This window comes from Hirundo rustica, chromosome Z (assembly GCF_015227805.2).
Source record: "Hirundo rustica isolate bHirRus1 chromosome Z, bHirRus1.pri.v3, whole genome shotgun sequence".
Lineage (NCBI taxonomy): Eukaryota > Metazoa > Chordata > Aves > Passeriformes > Hirundinidae > Hirundo > Hirundo rustica.
The window spans coordinates 74,982,376-75,007,925 of NC_053488.1; the positions used below are offsets into that span (position 1 = coordinate 74,982,376).

Consider the following 25,550-nt stretch of genomic DNA (forward strand, 5'->3'; position numbering starts at 1 on the left):
GATTTTTGCCTTAGCAACATTCAATGAAACACGAGGGTGCATCAGTAAAGTACATAAATAAATAAGTCCCATAAGAAGAGTCAGTTCCTCCTCCCATGTTGTCTTATTTTATGGAAATAATCAGTCCACTAGGAAACACCTTCAGTAAGTCTAAATTTTTTTTAAAATCTTGTATTTTCAAGGAGCTTTTCTCAGGTAAATCTGTGTTGGCAGATTTTTTAAGGGAATGGTATTTTTTCCAAACACCTTTAGCTAACAAGATGCTGGCACAGAATCAACATTCCTGGATTATTTAGGGCTGTTAAACTATTCTAACACCTGCAACTGTTATTCTCACACTTCAACAACAGTGTTCATTCACCTGAGTAAGCCAAAAACCAAGCTCCCTGTTTATCCTTGTGCAAAAAACAAGAGGTTTGTGCTACTTGTTTTTACACGTGCTGCTAAAATCATTAATATGCTTAATTTCCTGGACTGTGACATCATTATCACAGCACGAATTCCTGTGAATGAAGTGCTAGAACCACACAGCAGGAGACAGAAATGTGTGCTGAATTACTGGGAGTACATCATATGTTGTCACGATATTCTGACTCTGCAAAATTGTCATGATATTCTGACTCAGTCTGAAGCTGGCCAAGGTACCCATTTTCCTAAAACCAGCTTCTATCAAAGTTTCATAAAAGCAGTTTTGGACAGATAAAACCATTACAAACTCTGAATCACCAGAATATGCTGTGCAGGAAGTCTTTGACAGAGCAGGTATAGAAATTCTTCCTTCTCCAAAGCCCACTTAGCCTGATTTTCAGAGGTCACAGCTCTGCCACCCATTTTCTCTGTGACCTAAAAGAAGTGCTTGCCTCTCCTGCTGTTTCCATCTTCAGTCTCCCAATACCAAGAGATGCATCCCCTGACCTGCTGGCTTTAGGGTGGGCTGCTGTAAATCAGTAACTAGCAACCCTTCTGTGTCCATCAGCTTTGGAGATGTTTTGCAAACTGTCCATTTTATCCTGGAGGATGCAATTTGAATGGTTTAATAAAGAAGCCGTTTCGGCAGGACACAGGCCTAGACCTACTCCCCTAGTATGGCCTCCCAAAGAAACCTTTCTGCTCCTAACCTTGAACTGGATCTTTTTGTCTCTTTGACTCATGAACAGCCTCCAACAAAACTAATGTGAACTTTTCACCATATATTTAGCATCAATTGAGGACAAAGATGTCAAGCTTCACTTCATGTTAACCCTTCACAAATGACAACTTTCTTTAGGGAAAATTATTAAGTCCACAACATTTCTCTCTCTGCCTTCTGCTAGTGGTTTTCAAGATCATTCAGGAGATTTGAAGTTGAATATGTAATTTTCTCTTGAGGTTTTGAAGAATGAAGCTATATATATGCAGAAAATACCACTGCCATACTATTAAAAAACCATTGAATAAAGTGAGAAGTCTCAGGTTCTTTGCTTATACTGGCAGATATTTCAGTGAGACTTCTTCAGTGGTGTGAGAATGCTCAGGCAGTGGTGTCACTTTTGACAACTATATATTTGTTTAGAATCTGATTTAAAAGAGTTCCTTCAATTGATAACTCTAGATGGAAAAGCAGTTTCCCCTCTACTGCATTTCACCCTCCTTTTTTCATCTGCCTATAGTATACAGCTCCTAACTACTGTCTCACAGGAGATTGTCCTGCACTGGAGATTAGGTACATTGCTTTTGGAAGGAAAGTTGTATGCTATTAATCAGTTCTTTACTTCTTGCTAAGGTACTCGACTGCTGACCATCCTGCCCCACTGTGACATTGCTCTTGTATCACTTAGTGCTCTGATCATCAGTACCTTTAGCTGCAGGTAGCAATTTCACATAAAAAGTTTTTCTTCTTCTTTGACACTAAAATATGCTCCCACTTTTCCATGTCCACTCTGAAGAGGTTTTATTCAGTCTTTTTTTCTGTGAATGCAGAGTGATATTACTATGGCCTGGCTGCTCATTCTTACCACAAAAAAACCAGAGTGAAGTTCTCCTGCCTCACCTGTGGTGGTACAAATACCATAAAAGCAGAGAGCTATGGCAAATCATGAACTTCGTTTCTTTGCAGCAGCTTGCATGCCTCACCTACCATTTCTTGGTCTTTGAAAAGTTCTTGCAACACAGTCTCAGTTCTGACCTGACCGGAGTGACCAAGTCCTTCCTGATTTGAGAGAAACACCCCCAGGTTTTCATGTGAGTGGAGGTGACGTGGAGGGCAGGAGGGTGGTTCACCTCACCCTCCCTCCCAAGCAAGGAGGGAGAACAGGTCTGGTACAGGCAGAACGGCTGCTCAGCACACAGAAGTCTTACCAGAGGAAGGACCATCATCAGGAATGCTTAAAAGCATCCTCTTCGTCTCAGCCATGGTAGTCCCTGAGCTAAATGAACATTTTCTACTTCAGTGTGCTGCTGGGATAGAGTTAATTTTTCTTCACAGGGGCTAGTATGGGCTGTGTTGAAATTTGTGCAGAAAACAGTGTTGATAACACAGGGATGTTTTCATTACTGCTGTGCAAGGCCTGCACTGAGCAAAGGTCTTTTCTGGTCCTCAATCTACTCTACCAGTGAGCAGATCAGCAACCAACTGCATAAGTTACCCAGAGGCCAAACACTGGCTGTAAAACTTCACATGCAGTGGATCTTTGGCTTGACAATTTCATGCTGTGTGAAGGGCACAAAGCAGCTTGTGAGAGAGATTCCTCATAATATCAGATATGCCACATAACCCTGAAAAACACAAATAAATATTAAAGGTCAAGCAAAATATCCCAACTCTTCACTTTCCATGCAAAAACATGATAGGGGCTGAAAATACAAAAGGCCCCTGCAAAAGTCCTGGAAGCTTGCCTTTTACTCACAGACAAGGAAATTAACAATTTATTTCTAAATCTGTAATCTTCAGCATGTTTATGTTTCTTCTGGGACCTCACATAGTGCTAATAAAATCTTTCTTTATTCTGGAAAAAATATCAGAAATGCATATGTGTTCCAAAAGACAAGACGTTTATCTTGTCCAGAACAAAAGCCACCACCTTAGATAAAAGCTGTATGCAGAAAAGAAAAAAGTTCCCATTTTGCATTAAATTGCCCATAAAGAAGTTCAATGTTATAACTCAGCCTAGGCCTGCTGGATTTTCAGTGTATCAAAATTAATTACATATTTCAGAGCAATTTTGCATGAGCCAGTGACTTGTCTCCTTTGGAGGTATATTTAAACATTCAGAGGCACTGAAGAATTACATTATTAAACATGCTGCACAGAAGATTAAAAATGGAGTGCTGACAAAAGTTTGGTTGGTTTTCACAGAAAAATTCTGACTCCTGCTCATGATCACCACTATTACTTCAGTCTGAATCACACAAGGAAACATAAGCCTGTTGGAAAAAGTCCAAAGGAGTTTGCAAAGATGCTGAGTAGGTTATAAACAGGCTGAGTGAGTTGGGGTTGTTCAGTCTGGAAAAGAGAAGGTTCCAGAGAGGCCTTAGAGACCCTTCCAATACCTAAAGGGGCTCCATGAGAGCTGGAGAGGGATCTGTAGGACAAGGGCATGTTAGAAAGAGGAGTGATGGCTTCAAACTGAGAGGGGGAAGATTTAGATTAAATATGTGGAAGAAATCTTTGACTGTGAGGAGAGTGAGGTCCTGGAACACATTGTCCAAACATGTTATAGCTGTCCCATCCCTGGAAGTGTCCGAGTCCAGGTTGGATGGTGCCCTAAACAATCTGGTCTAGCAGAAGTTGTCCCTGCCCAAGGCAGTGGGATTGGAAATCAATGGTTTTCAAGGACCGTTCCAACTCAAAAGGATTTATGTTTCTATGACTCTCTGATAATCTACTAAAGTAACACTGTGACCTTTTTTACTGACCAGAGTGCATTAAAACAGTAGCTTTTTCCTTTTCTGTCCTACTTCCCACTTCCTAAAAATAATGCTCAGCGCAATTTGAGATATTGTGCAGGGCACTTCATACTCATGCCCTTTCTTGAGAGACTGACAGTCATAAAACCAGAGCAATGTGATCAAACATGGTAGGCAGATTCTCAAGAAACAGAAATCAATATAACTCTGTTGAAATCCTTGAAACTGCACCAACAAATTAAGTAAAAAATGAAGGTCCTGATCCACAGACCAAATGCAAACATATTTTTAATCTTATTGCTGGCGTAGAATGTGGAGGTCAGAACTGAGAGATGTTATGTGTGTTTTAAGGATGTCCATTTCTTCGCATCACTTGCATTCCCTATATTCCCTAACAGTTCCCTCGATATCACACAGACCCATTCAATCAAAAATCCTCATGTCTTTTACACTGAGCTTCACAAACAGTGACAGAGTTTTGCAGAACACTGTTGGAGGTGATTTTGAAGAAGCTACCACAAAAGTGTGTTGCCTCATGGTTTGGTTGATGAAGTATTTATTCCTCAAGACTGTTAATTAGACATGGTTTTGTGGAAATTAGATATGTGCAGACCTGAGCATATAGACAAGAAATTTCTGCTGCAGTTGTACACATTCAGATATGGGATTTCTGATTGCCTGTATCAATATTCCTCCACCTCCACCAGCTGGAGCTGTACCATACACCAGATGACCATGTGTGATGGAGAGTTTGTGCACCACATTCTCCATGCAAAAATACTAGTTCTACATTTGCTAAAAAATACCTGGGTCTGTTTTCTCCTCAATTTCACCCAGCTAGAATATAAATCTCAGACCCAGGACAATACATCATGAGCCATTAATAGAACAGAGAATGTGACAGAACTCTAAAAGAGAGTTTTGGCTTATGAAAAATGACAGTGTAGGAATGAAATTTAAAATGTAAACATGCTTCAGAATGCATTTGATGCAGTACACGACAGAAGGACAGAGGTTTGAAGTTTTCAAGACACGATGTTTAGCGCAATCAATGCCTCCAGTCCTCCAGCACTGAAAGCTGAGATATCAGGAAGCCACATGAACATCAAAACTTTCAACAACTGCACAATCAAGACAGATCGGTATAGGTCTTTCACAGCTTTACACCTGAAACTGATGGTGTGAGTTCATGTGGTATTAACAACTCACCAGCACATGCTAGAAAAGGCAAGCAAAAAATGTAAGATGTCTGCATAATAGAAGTCCGAGGGACTGTTCCTAGGATAAGCATACTTGGGCCCACAGGAATTAACATGAATTGTCTCCCTGGAAGATAGAATCATAGAATGGTTAAGCTTGGAAAAGACTTCCAAGTTCATTGGGCTAATGCAGTACTGCCTTGTTGACCACTAAACCATGTCCCCAGGTACCCCATCCACACACCTTTGGATCAGTGCCAGACACAGTGATTCCATGGGCAGTCTACTCCAATGTCTGACCACATACTCAGCGAAGAATTTTTTTCCTAATATTGATACTAAACCTCCCTTGATGCAACTTGAGGCTATTTCCTCTTGTCCTTTCACCCTGCAGTGGGTTAGACAGATTACAGGGTCCAGGTCTTGCATACTACTGGTGGACATTTTGGAGAGATAGATGAAGTGAAACCCTGTAGTGAGATTATGATGAAGAAGAAATATATACCTCTACCACTGAAGATCCCTAAGCCTCGTCTGTGCATTTAAATGTTTTCTCCTGCTGATATCTAGGTCTAACAAAAAAGGAAAATAACCTCCTCCTTGTTCTGAGGAGATTAAAGTAAGAACACAGAACACGCTTTGCCCTTTATTCACATCAGCCGTTACCACCTGTGTGAAGATTGTACTCCAAACTATCTCGTCGGAATTTGCCTTTAATTACCTAGTGATTTATTTTGCAATGTCTGTGTTCTGTTCAACAGCTGATTTTTCCTATGCAATAATTTGTATGATAAGAAACCTTCAAGGTGAACAAAATCAGGAAGAAATGTTAAAATAATTTAGAATATTTGAGAGTAAAATAGATGAGTAAACAACACATTTCTCACAGTTTTGTCTTAGTAGTGTGTAGACACTTTTTTTTTGTCTTGTCACCTGCAATCTGACAGCATTTATGCCATATTTTCCTCAGCAAAATAGCAGGAGGGGAGGTTGGAATTAATATTTGTTTGGGCCTTTTATTCAAGCTAGTTTTATATAGTACACACCCAAAAGGCATGCTTAAACTCAAATCTATAAAAATACTTGCTTTTCATCTTATTTTCCAATGCAAATCCTGTTTCAGATTTGTCATCACTTAACATCAGGAGAACAGAACACTAAAAATCCTGCACATGGCGCTGGTCCAGTTGTCAGTAGAAAAGGCAGCCAGCTTTAACGAGGATCTAAACAAGGAGCTTTTAGAGATGGGCTTACTCTGGCACCAGCCTGGTAAGTATCAGATTGTATAGCTGAACAATTTAGCCTTTTGCGGCTTCCTCCTTGTTTCAAACAGGCTAAAACGACGTTGGCAACTTTGGTGAGCCTGTTTATTAAAAACTTGAAACAACTGAGGACCAGACCTCAAGGCAAGCTTAAGGCTTGCTCAGAGAGTAACATTAACTGAGTGCTACACAAGGCGCTTCTTTGGACACAAAGCTCCGTGGAAGGACCCTGGTGCTGGGCACCCAGGGGTTTTAAAGTCTCTTAAAGCTGCAGGATTGGTGCGCTTTCAACCCTCGAGTCAATTGGTCCTTTTTCTGGGTGCCGGTTGGTCTATATTGTGCAGCAATTTCTGACCAATCATTCTGGAACACTTTGATCTTATTGGCTGGCTTGTCCTCCAATCACAGTTTGAATTGATGTCATCACTCTTGAGGTAACTTTCCAGAAGATTCTCCCTGTTAGTTTACCAGGTTCTTACTACCCCCCTCCAGTGGTTTCCCACACCTGTGCAACAGCACATTCAACTCAACAACTATGCAGCCGCACATGTAACCCAACAACTTATTGCCCCATAACCCATTACATTAACCATGTCATATCAATTAACAATGCATAACAGCTTATTATACTGAATTAACAATTCATAACTTCATCCATGAACGTCAGCTTTATTCATAACACTGCTCAGCCTCACTGCTCATGTGTTTGGGTGTGAATGGGCTTCTCTGGCTTCAGAAAGGCTATCCCAGTTTAAGTGTTCAGTGGAAACACTGTTGTACAGTTAGCTGTCGATGCAAAGTGCATTCTGCTCCCCACTCTAGAATATGGGGAAGCTTCTAGACATCACTCTGAAAGGGCTTTTAAGTGTTTTCTGTTCATTGTGTCTGGGGTATTTTTTTCCCAAGAGCTGGTACGAGGCTGTGTTTTGGATTTGTGCTGAACACAGGACTGATAATACAGAGACCTTTTTTGTTATTGCTGAGCAGGGCTTGTACACAGCCTTTTCTCCTCCTCCTGCAGCCACCTGGGGAGGCACCTAGGACTACCTGGGAGTTTAGTAGTGGGCAGAGCCAGGACAGGATGCAAATTGACCAAAGGGACATTCTAGACCATATATCATCATGCCCAGTGGAGGGAAGATGAAGGAAGTGGGAGACATTCAAAGTGAAGGTGTATGTCTTGTGTTTTTCTTTCCACGTCACCATTACATGTAACAGGGCTCGGCTCTGCTGGGGATGGCTGAACACCTACCTGTCTGTGGGAAACAGTGAATTCAATTATTGTTTTGCTCAGCTTGTGTGTATGGGTTTTTGTTTCCCTGTTAAGCTGTTCGTATCTCAACCCATGACTTTTCCAGGTTTTACCCTTTTGATTCTTTTCCTCAATTCTTCTGGTGGTAGAGTGAGTGAGCTGCTGTGTGGGTCTGGACTCTGGCTGGAGTAAAACCACAAGACCTCCTCAAACCGCTTTCAACGAGTCTGTCAGTGTCACCCATAGCTTAATCTCTCCTGCTTCAAACTCATATTTTTGGCTGGTTTGTGTTTGACTTTTCCATTGGATGCAATTCATATTCAGATTCTGAATATGAATATTGCTTGGCTTTGGCCGACCTCAATGTCATTCATGGGTTTCTGCCATTCCTTGCAATAACACAAGTAAAGATCTCACAGGATCACTCATTCAGGATACCCTCCTTTCACCTGGAATACTTTAGGTAATCCAATTCAACTGCTCGCTTTCATACCCTTGATTTGATTGTGTCATTTGAATGGCAGTAAACCAATGTTCTATTTCCAGGAAAATTCCCGTTAAGATCAAAATAATTGTTCATGATTTCTTACTCTCTTCTATACAATAATAGTAAGGAGTTCAATGCACACTAGATTATTTTACTCCCTTTAGTTGCCTCTGCCTGATGAATCATGGAAGATCTCTAAAGACCATAAAGAAAAAGCTGATAGCAACAAAACACAATCAGGTTTTGATTTTTTCACAGGCTCCCAGTTCAAACATATCTATCTACCTCCTATTCTTCCTCTTTGTCTGCCCTAGCTACAAAAATGAGGGCTGTGGATGGCTCCCTGAAGACCTCTGCATCCATCATAATTTTCTACCTGGCAGGAGAGAAAAAAGGTAACTAACCACTGGTAGATGGCTGTGCAGGAGAGGGGAATCACACAGCCCCTGATAAAGGGATGCTGACTGCAGGAAAAATATGCTAAAGCGAGATTCAAGTGGTGAGAAAACTTTATAAATACTCTTAATTGCTAATCAAGCCGTCACAAGAACTTGTGTTATCATGCTTATGTGTGTCAATCACCTTGGAGAGAAATATACAGGAAACATAGCACTGCTGATTCCTCTGTTTATTGAACTATTCACTTGTTTGCAAAATGCTGCCTGCACCTATCTCAGACTGCATCTCCCAGGGACAAGTCCCTGCTATATTCTGTTTGCACAGCAATAAGCACTGTTAAAAAACAAAACAAACAAACAAACAAACAAAAACAAACAACAACAACAACAAAACACCAAAAAACCCACCAACCCCAAAGCTGTAAACCTCCTGGCTAACATTCTCTGTCACAGAGATCTGGGATGCAACCCAAATACATCCAGCTCCATACCTCAATTATCAGGGAAATTTTGGCAGGCTTCAGATAAAGTGGAAGGGACACATAACCTCCTGCTGCAGCTGCCAAAGCACAGAGCAGCTACAGAAGTCAGAGCTGAGATTCAGAAGGAAGGTTTCCTTTTCAGGCCTGTGTATCTTTCCAGGCAGTAAAATAGTCACATAATCTGCAAAAATGGATGAAAATGTAATGCCAAGAAAACAGATTAATTTATTCACAAGGCATTTTCTACATGCTATGTTAATTCCATCACAGAAAAGGCATTCTGGAAACTGGCACATGTATTCTGTGTGGTGTCTTAATTGACTGTTAAAGTTAGAAGAACACTGATTATGAAACAGTTAAAGTGTTTGTTAGTACCATAAACGGCTTCAAGCTTCAGGCAGCTTCAGTGTAGGCTCTAACTGCACATTTATTTACAGATATTACAGCAAAGTTCCACAAGAAGGTGCCAGAAAGAAGAAGAAGAAAAAACAAAACAAAAAAACAAACAAACAAACCTATAACCTATAACACTGTGTATAGTGGCTTTTGTGCCAAAACTGACAAAGGGCTTAGCATTTTCCACTGCTGAGGTTAAGTGCTGGGGCATGTCAGAACAAACCAAGAAACATTCTGAGGAGGCAGATTTCCATCAGGTTGCTTTGTTTCTCTAATTTTAGGATCCAGGCAGGAAGGATCAAATGAGAAGAAAGTGCTACTTTGGATGACCTGGTATCCATGAGACATTGAATCTGAGAAGAGAAACCTTCACAGACTGTGTCCAGAGAAAATAATTCAAGTCTGTAGGCAAAATCCCCATTGTCCTGATACCTGTGAGTTTCTACTGGTGCTGATACACATGATGCTGTCAAAATGATGATGGCTTGCACCTGTGTTTTTTACGTACATAAATGAAACTGAAAATGTGGTGGTCCTTTAGCCCTGCTCCTAGGAGTGTCTCTGCTACACACCTCTTGCCAATGCAACATAGAGAGTAAAGACAGAGACAAAAGAATAAGCTGATGTATGCCTACATCAATGGCACACCTCTCTGTCAGGTTTTTGGTGTATTTCTATCTATGTCATCTGGTCAGTTGCATAAATCTATACTCACAATAATTAAAATCAAATCCTTGCTTTGCACTGTCCAAGTTGCATCACACAGTCTCTTGCACACTTTTACCAAGATGGCTCAAGGACAGACATCAAGAGAGCTACAAAAATGCAGTTTGTGGTCAAGTAATCAGAGCAATGACAGTGAGAAACTTGTCACTCATCAGAGGAGTGAAATGTAACCTGATTTTTCCAGCCCTTATTGTAAGAAGTAATTGCTGTCCTAAGATTTAATGCAAAAATTAGTTCTCTTTTATGGTGGCTGGTCCCTGGTAGATGGAGACACAAGTTTTCAGTTTAGTGTATTAGTGATTCTTCATTGTGGCTGTTGTGGGAAATAACAAATGCAGAGCAAATACATCATGCGTTGGTAGGACAGAACTAGTGAATAACAAAGCATTCAGAAAAAAACCCAGAGATATAATTTTCTTTCAATTTATATATGTTCTTGTTAGAGAGCTTCTGCTCCAGCCTTTCCCCAACAGACCATAGCAAGCCTTTCTCACTGCCTTGCTCTCACATGGTCAGATATTTTACTGTGTACTGCAGAATATCAGAGCTGTTTGACCTCTGCCTTTCTGAGAAGAAGTGGGTCCAATGATAAGAAGGTTTGAAAGTTATTAACACTCCATCCCTCTTCAGAGCTGATTAGCCATTTACTGAATCTGAAAGAACCCTCTTGTATTGAGAAATCAGGCCAAAGTACTACTTTCAGAGTTTGGTGAGGAGAGTGCATTCCTAGAAGTACATTTCAGAACAGGAAAACTGTCCTTCTTTAGCTTGATTACTTTCTCCTACAACAAAAGACATCTCTAAAAATAGGCATGCCTGTAGGTGATGTCTGCTGGCAGCCAGCTCTGCAGGGGCAGGGAATGGGATATTCCAGGATATCCCCAGACTGCTCCACAACTAGGTTTGCTTTTGCCTTTGGCATAGGATACAGAGAACTAAGAATTACAGTTAAAATGAATCTGCACTGCCTGACTCCACATGTTCCCAAGAATTCGACAAATTCTTATTTTTTTTCCTCAAAATTGCTCTAGATTTGTGAGTTTAAGTAGACGTTCTAGTTTGAAAGATAGGTGTGTACTAGGGAAGAAAGAAGCCTCCCTAGGAATGGAGAATGTAAAACCCCTCCCTCCAAATTACTATAATTTTGAAATTAAGGGGCTCTCAGACAAGGATAGGAGGGTAGGAATAATAGTTCTTCACTAGTATGTATAAGAAACAACACTAACTATGGCATTAACAACAAAACAGAAAGCTGGAATTTCGTGATGACTTTCTCCACTGACACGGGAAGGGATGGAGGAGAAGCTTTGCTTCACAAAACCCTGGGTTAGGCTGATCTCCGTGCCTCAGGACACTGAGGAACACCAAGCTGGAACAGCAGTGTGATATATGTTCTAAAGTTCATTCGTGTTAAATGTTATAATATGTAATTCATTCTCTGTAAAATGTAAGTTTTATTTCTAATTGAGTATATAGCGGGTTAACTGGGACTGAAACAGCACGGAGGGGGGCAAAAGGAATTCTTTTGCTAGACATTGCACGGGAGGGACCTGAGAAAAACTATGCCAAGAATTACACGAAAAGGGACACAAGAAAACTTCTGCCAGGAATCATTAGAGGAGAACAAAAACGACGGAAAAGGGAGATGGAGAACCCGGAGGACAGAATGATTACATCAGATCGATATCTTATCCGTCCCTGCCCGAAATTAACATCTCTACACCGTACCCGGACACAGCAATCACAACATTGTTCTCCAGTGCAAATCCATTCAACTCCACCAGAACCCGAACATGAATATCTAATGAAGCTGCCTCGGAAGAGGGAGTCTTAGGGTCCCGATTTTCTCTCAGTGAACCAGTGTATAAAAATCGGCAGCCCCAGACCAAAATGTGAACTTGGGGGTGACATACTGACAGAGTGTGTTACCGTGTTCACCCGGCGCCGAAACCCCGGGGTTGAACACTGTCCTTTTAATTGTGGCTACCGGAGACTGTTTTGTCTCAAAATAAAATTCTAAATTTTGATTTACTGAATTTGGTCTATCGTATTTATTACAGCAGGAATAAGCAGAAGTCCCAGGCTGGTGGATGAGATATAGCAGAAGCTCTGCCCTGGTATGTGGAGCTGCTGGGATGTCCCGGTTGGCCCGGGGGTTCAGGGCTACAGTGTAGCAAAAGACTGACGAAGCGGCAGGGGCGGGACAGCAGAGGCCCGGCTCCCAGCCGGGCAGGAAATAAAAATGAGCTCACGATTCCTGGGCACACGAGCAGATGATGATAGGTCCCTAGGACTGGACTCTGGTGATGACAGTGAATTCTCCCTGCTGTAAGCAACAGCTTGACCCTGCTCATTCCAATGCCAAGAGCGAGCCCCGCTGCCCCTAGTCCAGTCCTTTTTCCTGTCCCCAAAATATCTCGTGGTATCTCTCCTCTCAGAGAGAAACTCCCAGAGGCTAAAGAAATGTAGTACCTAGATGCTACACTCCTCTCCTGACTTTGGCCACTTCTTTTGTTTTGCCCAAGTACACATAAGTACCCAGTAGTTCGTTTCCTAGCAACTTAGGAACCGGGGAAAAAATTCTGTAAGGAAGAAATATAATTCCCAACAGCAGATCATGCAGGGGAATCAGCAAATAAGCAGATAATAATCTTAAAAAATAACTGCTGAAAATGTTGCTGCTGAATGACTTCCTAAAGTCAGAAGAAGCATAAAAGACTTTGTGTTGTTACTACAAAACACTCTTGAGTTTCATGAGAGAGTACATTTCAGAACTGGTTTGAACACAGTTCCTCTTCCACTGATTGCACATGCTGTCACTGGTAACAGACAAGCACTAAGGAAGCCAGAGTGGGAGCAACCCTGGTGTCCCTGAGGAGCGGCAGTCACCTTCATCAGGACATATTGGGCTTTAAGAAAAACCACAGAGCATTCAAAGTGTGAGAAAATGTATTTTAGGAAGAGGCAGCAGTTCTTTTTAGAACTTAACCTTCCTGTCAGTACCTAAACAGCTGCTGAATATGAGCCAGCAGTGAGCCCATGTGGCCAAGAAGGCCGCTGGCATCCTGGCCTGTATCAAGAGTATTGTGGCCAGTAGTACCAGGGCAGAGATCCTTCCCCTGAACTTGGCACTGGTTGGGCCACACCTTGAATGCTGTGTCCCATTCTGGGCTCTAAGTTTAGGAAGGACACTGGGGGGCTGGAGCATGTCCAGAAAAGAGCAACAAGGCTGGAGAGGGGGCTGGAGCACAAGTCCTGTGAGCAGCTGAGGGAGACTGGGGAGCTCAGCCTGGAGAAAAGGAGGCTCAAAGGAGATGTTACCACTCTTTACAACTCCGTCACAGGAGGGTGCAGCCAGGTGGAGGTCAGGCTCCACTCTCAGGTTACAAAGGAGACAAGACAATAGGACACAGCCTTAAGCTGTACCAGGGGAGGTTTAGATTTGACATTAGGAAGAAATTCTTCACAGAAGGGGTGATAAGACTGAAGGGTGATAACATTGGAAGGGGCTTCAAAGGGAGGTGGTGGAGTCATAGTCCCAGAAAATATTTAATGAAGGACTAGATGTTGCACTCAGTGCCATGGTGTGGTTGTCATAGGTTGGTGTTGGGTCATAGGTTGGACTTGATCTCAAAGGTCTTTTGTAATCTAAATGATTCTGTGATTCTGTAAAAGAATATGTCTGCTTGGCACTGTAACTAGAGTGGATAATTGCCAGTTTCTTCTCTCTCTCTCTTATTGGTGGTGTCGCTGTGCCAGGTTTTGCTGTGGGCCAGCTACTAGTTTCACTTGGACAGTCTGGGCTGGTTTTATGCTTTAATAAATTCTACCATCACTTTGGTTGTCCATTGCATTTAAAAAAAACAAAAACTCTTTCAAAAAGAGAAGCTTGACTGGCAAAGTCCTACCATGCTGAGCAGGCTGTGTGCTCAGACTGCAGTGATTCTTGAGAGCAGAAGCACTAGGAAACACAGCTTTAAATCCACATACTCTTTCTCTTCAAGCTCTGACAAAGCTGTGGAAGAAGGAGTTGGAATTATTCAACCTGGAGAAGTCTCCAGGGAGACCTTCTTGCAGCCTCTCAGTACTTAAATGGAGCTTGTAAGAAAGATAAGGACTGACTTTTTAGTAGAGCCTCTAGGGAAAGGACAAGAACTAATAATTTTGAACTAAAATAATGTAGATTTAGACAAGATATTGGGAAAATATTTTTTATGATGTGGATGGTGAAAAAGTTGCACAGATTGGTCAGAGAAACTGTGTGTATGACCATTCCCAGGAAATATTCAAGGTTAGTCTTGATGGTGTAATAAATACGATTGACCAAGTTCAGTAAATCAAAATTTAGAATTTTATTGTGAGACAAAATAACAGTTTCCGATAGCCACAATTAAAAGGGACAGTGTTCAACCCCGGGGTTTCGGCACTGGGTGAACACAGTAACACACTCTGTCAGTATGGCACCCCCCAAGTTCACATTTTGGTCTGGGGCTGCCGATTTTTATACACTGGTTCGCTGAGAGAAAATCGGGACCCCAAGACTCCCTCTTCTGAGGCAGCTTCATTAGATATTCATGTTTGGGTTCTGGTGGAGTTGAATGGATTTGCACTGGAGAACAATGTTGTGATTGCTGTGTCCGGGTACGGTGTAGAGATGTTAATGTTGGGCAGGGATGGATAAGATATCGATCTGATGTAATCATTCTGTCCTTCGGGTTCTCCATCTCCCTTTTCCGTCCTTTTGTGTTCTCCTCTAACAATTCCCGGCAGAAGTTTTCTCGTGTCCCTTTTCGTGTAATTCTTGGCATAGTTTTTCTCAGCTCCCTCCCGTGCAATCTCTAGCAAAAGAATTCCTTTTGCCCTCCTCCGTGCTGTTTCAGTCCCAGTTAACCCGTTGTATACTCGATTAGAAATAAAACTTACATTTTACAGAGAATGAATTACATATTATAACATTTAACATGAATTAACTTTAGGACATATATCACAATGGGATTCCAAGCAAGCTGAACTAGTAAAAAGCGTCCTTGTCCCATGGCAGGGGAGTTGGACTGATAGGACTCTACAGGTTCCTTCCAGCCCAAATTATTTTATGATTCTGTAGGAAAATTTTCAACACCCATGGCTATCTGTAAAGAGTGGATGATCCAGTGAGCTTATTGGCAGGAGTACAAACACCTGAAACAAGATGACTGGCTCCTCGCTGGCTTAGACTCTTGTTGCTTGCTGCCACAAGGTGACAGATCACAACCTCTAAACCTGTGTTCACCTCCAAAGCGAAGCCAGAGTCTAGACTTGGGCTGAACTGACAAGCAGTTCAGCAGGAGTGGTAGTGCCAGCTGAAGGGCTCATCTCCCTATTTCTGCTTCCCTAGCTGCCACAGCAATAAATCCCCTAGGGATGATGGTGCAGGCTTGCCAGGTGTCTTGGTTTGAAAAGACAGGTATCTGCTAGGGAGAGGCAGGGCCTCTCTAGGAATGGGGAATTCCAATCCCTTCCCTCCAAGTTATTGTAAGTTAGAAGATTAAAGAGGTTTTTCAGGCAGAGCTATGGGGAAAGGAATAACAATTCTTTACTAGTAAATATAACAGGACAAACAAACCACAACTATAGCAATAATAATCATAATAAACATAACCAAGAACCTTGAGGGACTTTGTTTCACAAAGCCCGGAGCAGTCGGATCTCTTGGGACCCTGAGAGCACCAAGCTGAAATGCTGGGACACCCTGGGGCTGATGACTGGAAAGAGTGGGTTGTCCCCAGCAGGCAGTAGGGGGGTCCCATCAGGCAAAGTCAGCAGTGCTGAAGAAGCCACAATGGCTGGACAGGGCTGACCCAGGTCCAGCAGGGCAGGTGAGGAGCTCTGAATTCATGGGTGCTCCAGCAGAGGATGGATGGTAGTATTCCCAGGACCAGATCCTCTGTTAACAGTGGACTCTTCATGCAGCTAGCCATCACACAACCATCCTCTCCAATGCCAAGAGCAGTAGGGAAACACACTCAGCTCCTGGAGCACTGAGCCTTTCCCTCCCCCAAACTTAAGTGATCTTCCCCCACCCTCGGCCACTCCTTTTGTGTGGGTCAAGCACTCTTTAAGCATCAGCATTTAGTCTCTTAGCAACTTATGGAGGGGGAAAAATTCTATAGGGAAAAAAAAAAACCCAAACTAAACCTAACCCCCAACAGCAGGGCAGCCTCAGGATACCTACACCCAGTGTCTTACTAGAGTGTACTTGAGGGGCTACACTTGGTCTGGTGAGATGAACCAGCAGGGCAACAGAGAAAAGGCAGGAAATGTGAAAAAGGGCAACTGAGAAAGAATACCCCAGATGGGATATACAGTTACCATGCCAGAATGTTTCCTAACCTGGTACTGAGCAGTTTCCTTGCACATCGGCAGCTCTGGCTGAGCACTGTTTTCCGCTACGGTTTTACCTTCACTCACGAGGTTACCATGGAAACTTCTATGGCTGAGAAACTGGGAAGGCCAAGCTGTAGCCTGGAGAATACATAAATCAGTAAGCAGGGAAGTAAGTCAGTAACAAGCTAGGGATTCGGAAGGCACCTTTTTCTTGAAAGCAGCATCAGAACACATTAGAGAGGGCAAGAAAGGTGCTGTATGCTAGCATATGCCTCCTGTTACAGAAGCAGAGCACTGGCTAGTCAAGAAGATGCTGAATTAAAATCTAGAGAGCATAAGGAAGAGATAATACTCTTGCATTAATATGTTTCATTGTAAATAATCATCCTAGAGTATGATCAACACCCAGCTTTCCCCAGCTTATCCCAGATAATACTTTTGCCTTTCCCTCCTTCCCTAGTAGCATGAATTAGTTTTAACCAGCATCCCATATGGGAATAATTGTCCTGTGTTTTTCTTCTTCCTACACTGTTCTCATCCCCTCTTTTTCTTAAATGCACTCCAATAAACCATAATTTGATTTGCTGCTATGATCTAATATGTGCACATGTGGATGCACTATGTGGTAGTATTTTTTCCCTAAAAGTGAGAGACACATTGCACGTGAAGGGGGTTCTGTCAAATTCACAGCTGTCAGATACTAGCAGCAACACAGAGTAACTCGTTCCCTGTGGGTCACAGACAAAGACTGGGGAAGGAGGTGTTGCAAAATGGACTTAATTCTTTCCCTTCCTCATCTGTTTACCACTATACTTAAAATGAAAAAAGTAATGTCTCTGTTTGATAAATATGGTGAAATACTTTACATGGTCATTCTGATTAAGTCACTGATGATCCTAAAATAATTAAGATGCATAAAGGATTAATCTATTTGCTTAGGAAAGTACCTTCCTCTGCATACCTGACTCTCAGCTGCAGCATCTATACATCCTTTCTGATGGGTGGCAATAACATGCTCACAGCATCAGCTATATTGAGTAAATCTTGGAAGCAGAACTAAAGACTTCGGAGAGAACTTAACCTATCCTGCCACTGAACTGACCACTTCGCGGTTACCTTCAGGAAGGCAGCAGCTGCAGTATAGTGCTCCCAAATTAAAACATGCTTTTTTTGTCAAGGGTAAGGCACCATACAACAAGGGTAAGGCTCAATGATGTTTCAGGACACTGGAGGCTAAAATTATGCCATTTGCAGTTACTCTTTATACGACATAACAGACACAGCCTGTGCTTAGACAAACAGAAAGCAATTACTTCTGTTATTAACTAAACCCTTTGATCACGTTGCTGCCTAAAAGGTTGTTATTAAGATTTTATCAACTGTCCTTAATCCTTCCCTGGGGTGAAACCTTTTTTACCATTTTGGTCCTAACAAAAAGACAGTCTATCTTCCCAAAATTTTCTTTTCTCATTTCATTACTTTTTCATGGTCTCAAGGTTGCATGTAAGTCACGGGTTTTTCATTAGTCAGGTATTTGCACAGCAAAGCTCCTGTTTGAATTTATGCACAGGGGAGTGAGAACCAGATATTTCCATTGAAGACAAAAGAAAAATTATATCCAGCAATGTGAGAAAGACAGCTCACAGAGATTCCTTTGTGTCATTAGATGTCATTAAGGTTTTGATGCCAAAAGTATGGAAACTAATGAAGATGGAGTTGAATGCCTATGGGTAAGAAGGGGAAAGCCAACAAGGCTGACATCCTCCTGGGAGTCTGTTATCGCCCACCCAACCAGGAGGAAGAGGTGGACAACTTATTCTACATGCAGCTGAAGAATGTTTCAGGATCATCAGCCCTTGTTCTTGTAGGCGACTTCAATCTGCCAGATATCTGCTGGGAACTTAATACAGCAGAAAGGAAGCAGTCCAGGAAATTCTTAGAGTGCATGGAGGACAACTTTTTTATCGCAGCTGGTGGGTGAACCCCCCAGGGGAAGGACTGTGCTAGATCTGTTGTTTGCAAATAGAGATGGATTGGTGGGAGATGTGGTGGTTGGAGGCCGACTGGGGCTGAGTGATCGTGAAATTATAGAGTTCTTGATAATTGCTGAAATCAGGAGAAACACTAATATGACTCTTACATTGGATTTCTGGAGGGCAGCCTTTGGCCTATTTAGGAGATTTATTCAGAGAGTTGCTTGGGAAGCAGCCCTTAAAAACAAAGGAGTTCAGGAAAGCTGGGCATGCCTCAGAACAAAGATTTAGAGGGCACAGGAACAGACTGTGTGCCAAAAGATAAGTCAGTGAGGTAAACATCCAGCCTGGATGGGCAAGGAGGTTTTAGAGGAACTTAGGAATAAAAGGAGGATGTATCATTTTTGGAAGGAGGGTCAGGTCTCTCAGGAAGTATTTAAGGGGGCTGGTAGAGCATGTGGAAAAAAAATTCAGGAGGCCAAAGCTCAGTTTGAACTTAAAATGGTGATTTCTATAAAGGCTAATAAAAAATGTTTCTACAAATATATTAATGGTAAAATCTTCTCTATTGGATGAGGGAAGGAACTTAGTAACTGCAGATGAGGAGAAGTGCTTAATGCCTTCTTTGCTTCAGTTTTCAGTGGGAAGACAACTTGCCTTCAAGAAAACTGTTCTCCTGGGTTGGTTGATGGTGCTAGGGAACAGAATGATGCCCCCCTTTATGTGTGAGAACAGACAGAGATAGTGCTGAAGGAACACTTACTCCTGATATATTGCAGCTGTGTTAATTACACAAGGGTAGGAACAGCCTTGCCCTCACAACTATGGGTCATAAAAGAGTGAGTGAATTGGTGGAGTGGTCAGTCAGGTGGAGACAGTTGGAATCTGCTGGCCATGCTGTGAGGGGGAAGGGACAGGAAGCAGCGAGCTAGAAATGAAGAAAGAAGAGAGAAGGAGTGAAAGAGCCAGAGCTGTGTGGGGTTGTTCATAGGACTGCAACATAGCAAAGGTGTGGAAGACTTTTTAAATAACATGGGACTGCAGTGTTGAGAAGGTATTTTAGGTAACGAGGTGCTGATACATGAGGCCCCCTGAAGTTTTTAAAGAAGCACTCTTGAGTGCGGTGGTCATCTCGACAATGATGATGACACACTATCCAAGAGGAGGCAGTCAGAGAACTGCTGTGCCACTTGGATACTCATAAGTCTATGGGCCCAGATGGGATCCATCCCAGGGTGATGAGGGAGCTGGCAGATGAGCTTGTGAAGCCCCTCTCCATCATTTACCAACAGTCCTGACTCACTGGTGAGGTTCCAGATGACTGGAAGCTGGCCAGTGTGACACCCATCCACAAAAAGGGTGGGTAGGAGGAACCTGGTAATATAGGCCAGTCAGCCTAACCTCAGTACCTGCAAAGATAATAGAAGAGTTTATACTGAGTGTCATCACACAGAATTTACAGGATTGCCAGGGTATCAGACCCAGCCAGCACAGGTTTAGGAGAGGTAGGTCATGTTTGACCAACCTGATCTCCTTTTATGACCAGGTGACCTGCCTGGTGGATGCAGGAAGGGCTGTGGATGTTGTCTCTTTGGACTTCAGCAAGGCCTTTGACACTGTCTCCCACAGCACACTCCAGGATAAGCTGGCAGCCCCGTGGCTTGGACAGGAGCACTCTTTGCTGGGTCAGGAACTGGCTGGATGGCCGGGCCCAGAGAGTGGTGGTGAACGGGGCTGCATCCAGCTGGCAGCCAGTCACCAGCGGTGTCCCTCAGGGGTCTGTGCTGGGGCCAGTTCTGTTCAATATTTTTATATTGATGACATGGATGAGGGTATTGAATCTTTGATTAGTAAATTTGCAGATGACACTAAGCTGGGAGTGTGTGTTGTTCTGTTGGAAGATAGGATGGCTCTGCAGAGAGATCTGGAACTCTTTGATGGATGGGCAGAGTCTAACAAGGTGAAGTTTAACAAGTCCAAGTGCCGAGTCCTGCGCTTTGGCCACAATAACCCCCTGAAGCGTTATGGGCTGGGGAAGGTGTGGCTGGACAGTGCCCAGGAGGAAAGGGACCTGGGGATACTGGTGACAGCAGCTGAACATGAGCCAGCTGTGTGCTCAGGTGGCCAAGAGGGCCAATGGCATCCTGGCCTGTATCAGGAATGGTGTGGCCAGCAGGAGCAGGGAGGTCATTCTTCCCCTGTACTCAGCACTGGTGAGGCCACACCTTGGGTGCTGTGTCCAGTTCTGGGCCCCTCAGTTTAGGAAGGACATTGAGACACTTGAGCGTGTCCAGAGGAGGGCAATGAGGCTGGTGAGGGGCTTGGAACACAACCCCTCTGAGGAACTGCTGGGGGAGCTGGGGTTGTTTAGCCTGGAGAAAAGGAGACTCAGAGGTGACCTTATCACTCTTTACAGCTTCCTGAAGGGTGGCTGTAGACGCCTAGGTTTGGTCTCTTTCTCCAGGCAGCAACTGACAGAACAAGAGGACACAGTCTCAGGCTGCGCTAAGGGAAATAAAGGTTGGACATTAGGAAAAAGTTTTTCATGGAAAGAGTGATAAAGTACTGGAACAGTCTGCCTGAGGAGGTGGTGGAATCACCAACCTTGGATGTGTTTAAAAAAAAGACTGGATGTGGCACTCGATGCCATGATCTAGTTGAGGTGTTAGGGCATGGGATGATCTTGAAGGTCTCTTCCAACCTACACATCCTGTGATTCTGTCATCAGGAAAGTCAATTTGCAGCAAAACATTGTGTCAGAAGAGACACAGGACCAGGGCTGCTTCATATGTGGGGTACCTGCATTTCTCCAGTCTAACTCATGGCATTTCAATGACTCATTCTTGAATGGACCTTAAAGGAAAGGACCCTAAAGGTCACCTCACTCTAAAGATCCTGCAGCTGGGATTCTTCCTATGTATGGCACATATTTAAAACAATTCTTCATCTCTTCTAAAAATCTGTAATGTTTTCATGATGCTTACTCCTTTCCCTCCAACAAAAGACACCATTTGCATTTTGAAACTAGTAAAAACAGGTTTATCAAATTGCCTGTGTTGACCCACCAGACCAATAAGCTGTTCTCCCAGGTCCAGTTAGAAAAAGAAATCTTTGGGAAAAGAGACTTTTGATACTTTTGCTTGGTGTTGCCTGTCAACATTTAGTAACTCCAGAGCACCAGCTTTTGCTTTCAGGGTAACGAAAGTGGCAAAAACTTACTGAGAAGGTGAGAGTTCTTATTACTGTGCTGACTATTAATAAATTATAGATATACTTTTTAAAGTGGAAGGAAGAAATAGTTTAGGAAATTCAAGTAAATCAATGTAAGATTAATTTTGCAACCCAAGTTACCAAGTCATGGGTTTTACAGGATATCCCTGCTGTCAATATAGAGACTGATAGATATATAATTCTTCCATGCCACAGAAAGGACACCTTGGCTAATTTTGGCAGAGATTGTCATGGAAGAAGTTTTATGTTCATCAGAGGCAAAGATGAAGTACAACTGGGACCTGGGTGTCTTAAGCAGATCCATAGGGAAGCCTTCCTGACAACATAGACTTGCGTGCCCTGAGGCAGCTTTAATATTCACTACAGGTTAGATCAGTCTCTGAGTATGGCTGGGTGGATAAAATGTCAGATGGAGCCACTTTAGATATCTAGTATCAGCTTCTAATGGTCAAAAAGACAGCTTCATAAGTAGTATGTAAGGGACATTGACTAGAAATGGAGAAGAACCACAGCATAAGTAAATTATTATCTTTCATTTGTTCTAACAAAGATTATAAATACTGTAAAAGTCCAAATACTGCTGAATGGATAAGTAATGCAAAAGAGTTGACGTTGGTGAAAAGGGTGATGGCAAATGCAGGGAACAGCAGTAATTCTGCAAGAGTAAAGCACCACAATGAGGAACGCTTTCTAGAGAAAAATCAGGTTCTACAAGAAGAACCACTGTGACCTGGAGCTCTAAATGCAAGGATTTCCTGCAGCTTCCAAGACAAGAGAAATATACTTCATTTTTTTTCAGCTCCTTGGTGCTTTCTGGTACTTCTTTTGAGTCACCTTTCATTGGTTTAAGCCATTTCAGCTGTAGAAATTAAATTTATATGCAGGTTTTCTTCACATGCTGTTGTCTGTTTAAAGTAGTGTTTGAGTATCTTAAGTATTTTATTGAGTATTTAATTTATTTTTTATATTGAGTATTTTAGATTTGCTGGTTTCACTGCATGTTTGAAATGGTGAACACTTGCCTTTTTTCAGTCTCAAAGTTCATCACAGCAGATGTTCACTGTTTGCACTATGTAATACTTCGTTAAAGGTTTCATTGGGGAGCAACAGGACCAGTTTTCTGGTGGAATTATTCTGAGTGCTACACTCTGAGGATTGAGTGGAAACCTTTGAAGCTGCAAAACAGAACTTGTCCAGGTAAGCTGAGAGCTCAATATGCAGGAATAGATGGGAAGTTACCGAAGAACAGTGGGAAGACAAGTTTACTTTCTTGGCATACTGAGAAGAATGCAGCACTATATGAAAGTCCTTCTGGATCCAAAGCAATGCATGTATGTTATAGGATTAATAATCTATAGCCACTGTGATATAAAACTTGGGCACATCCACCATGTTGCCTATTCTTTTTAGCCTTCTGATTGTTTGCATTTTTGTAGTGAGTCTCTTACAGATTGTAACATAAACAAAGTGATTGTTTTTGCATTCCTCTATGGAGGAGGGACAATTGATGGATTTTTTTTTTTTTTTTTAATTTTTTTTTTTTTTCTTTTCAGTTTGACCAGTGGAGTTTGAGAGGTGGAAACCTCATTCTCCAATCCCTGGTCTTGTCCAGAATCTACGTAAATTGAGGTCGAGAAATAAACTTCTTTTTGCTCTGACAGCTTGACTGCGTGAGTGTCGTTCTTTTCGTGTCCTCTAGCAACATCCACCACATTCTTTTTTTTAGCATTTAAATTTTTGCATCTGAAAGCTGCCTCTTCTGACTCCTGATTAAGATCAGTATGACTACTAAAAGACATCTCTGCAGTCTGATAAAAGTCTACACTGAATAATGGAGATTTTAGGTAGCTTTATAATATGGGCACTAAAAATTGCTGTTCATTCTGGAAGGTAGAAGTCACAAATTTTATTAATAGCCTTTCACCATCAAACCCAGATATCTAACGAGATTTCACTAAGCTAATGCTTCAAATTTCATGGAAAGCAACACCTTCCTAAATTCTCTCCTATAAACCAAGAATTGATTGCTCACATAGCTAAGTTGTGCTCTGTTTTTCTGCCTCCAACATTTAAACCCAGGTCTGAGCTACAGCACAGAAAGTGCCTGGTGCACACAGCCCGTGCTGGTACTGCAGACAACTGGTAACATGTGCATCCTCAATTCTGTTGATTCTTAATTCTGTGAGAAAGGGATGAATGTGGAATGGAAACACAATGTCAGCCAGAGTGGCTAATGGCTTCCAGCTGCTGAAGCTGACCCAGCATCCCAGATCATGCCAGCAGCACCTAATATTTCAATGTGCATATTCCTGTGGACAAGTTTAAAAGGTCAGAGGGTTACACTAGGGTGAAAGGAAGAAATCCTATGGCTCAGGAGGACAAGTGCAATATGTGTTCCAGGGTTAGGGGCAGAGATTTTCTGACTGAATTACTGAGAATGTGGTACCTTGTATCCTCACGGATTCCCTAAAAAGTCCACTTTCTTTTATAACCAGAATTGTGGTGATTAGGAGGGGTCATGTATGTGCAACCCAAAAAATGTGAAGCAAAAGACTATTCATTGTCAAAAAGTCAGTATGTTTTAGTATAGTTGCTAGAGGAATCACTTTTCCATAGACCCTTACTGGAATATTGTTTCCCACAGGGTTTCCCTGTAAAAACAAAAAAATAAAAATAAAATCAACTTAGACTGATGTAAAGCCATTTGAATTCCAGCTTCAGTGATTTCTTCTCCTCTCTTTTCTTGTACAGGTACAGCTGGATGCAAAAACTGTCCTTGCTGCTGCTACCTCAAGATTTATCTGTTCTCTTTTTGGTACATGGATTCTTCCCCTTCCTCTCTAGTGTGTCTGGTGGGGCATTGAATGAAAGTAGATCCTTAGTCCTGAATCCTAAAATAGGTTGGATGGGGCCCTGAGCAACCCAACCTAGTGGGGGGCCCCAAGGTTGGGCACTGGATGGTGGTGGTAGTTGTAACCAAATGATCTTTAAAGAGTCCTCCAATACAAACTATTCTATGCTTCTGTGATTCCAAATGATAGACTCCTAAAGGAGTATCCTGGATTATAAGCATTATATCACATTATCAGGTCAGAAGTATCACATTCAGTGACAGAGAGCCTCTAGTTACAGAGACCATCATCTCCGTTCCCTTGGAGTTTCCTCAGTTACTTTCCTCAATAATTTATGTTTAATCAATAAGAAAAAAAAACCCACTACTACAAAAGCTTGCAGTGGCATTAGGCCATGTAGTAATTTGCAGAAACAGCTAAGGTGCAATGATACTGTAATATCTGCTTCTCTATGGCTGTGGCCTAAGTAGCTGCTGAGGGCAAAAACCATATGGAGGCATAAACCATGACACCATAATTCATGTTGAAGCTCAGCCACAACATATCCACATTATTTTATTGGGGCATTCAGTTCCTGGATTATGTGACTTTAAAGAGAATTTTTTCTGGTTTGTTGTTTTGTTTTGGGTTTTGGTGGTTTTTTGTTTGTTTGTTTGTTTGTTTGTTTTTAATAGCAAGGACTGTGTCTAGCTCTGGTTTAGTCTCCTCTTCATGTTAATAAGTTTTCTTTGGGTTGTTTTCAGGGTTTTTCCCCCCTCCTTACCTATCTGTAACCCTAATAATGGGGGATACAATTCAATCTTATCCTGCAGACATCAAACAGGAACAGGGGACTGGAAACAAAGTGGAAATTATTTCCAAGCACACCACAGAGCAGGGATTGTTTTATTAAATGCCAGTTCACAAGGAGGTTTACTTGCCTGCTTTTTTGTCTTTCCATGTCAAAATAGTCTAAGAGTTTTGGATTAACTGTCTCTACAGTTCTAAAAGCAGCTAAGTATATAGCACTTAGAACTTTCAAAAACAAGTTTAAATAATATATCT

General features: G+C 42.2%; 1 long non-coding RNA gene across 1 annotated transcript; it reads left to right on the forward strand.

Moving 5' to 3' along the window:
* The first annotated feature begins 19,295 nt into the window (after positions 1–19,295).
* On the forward strand, positions 19,296–23,314 carry LOC120765021 (uncharacterized). The gene is made up of 3 exons (XR_005704348.1): positions 19,296–19,432; positions 22,745–22,851; positions 23,208–23,314. It is a non-coding gene; the product is annotated as an uncharacterized LOC120765021 (long non-coding RNA).
* The last annotated feature ends 2,236 nt before the right edge of the window (positions 23,315–25,550 follow it).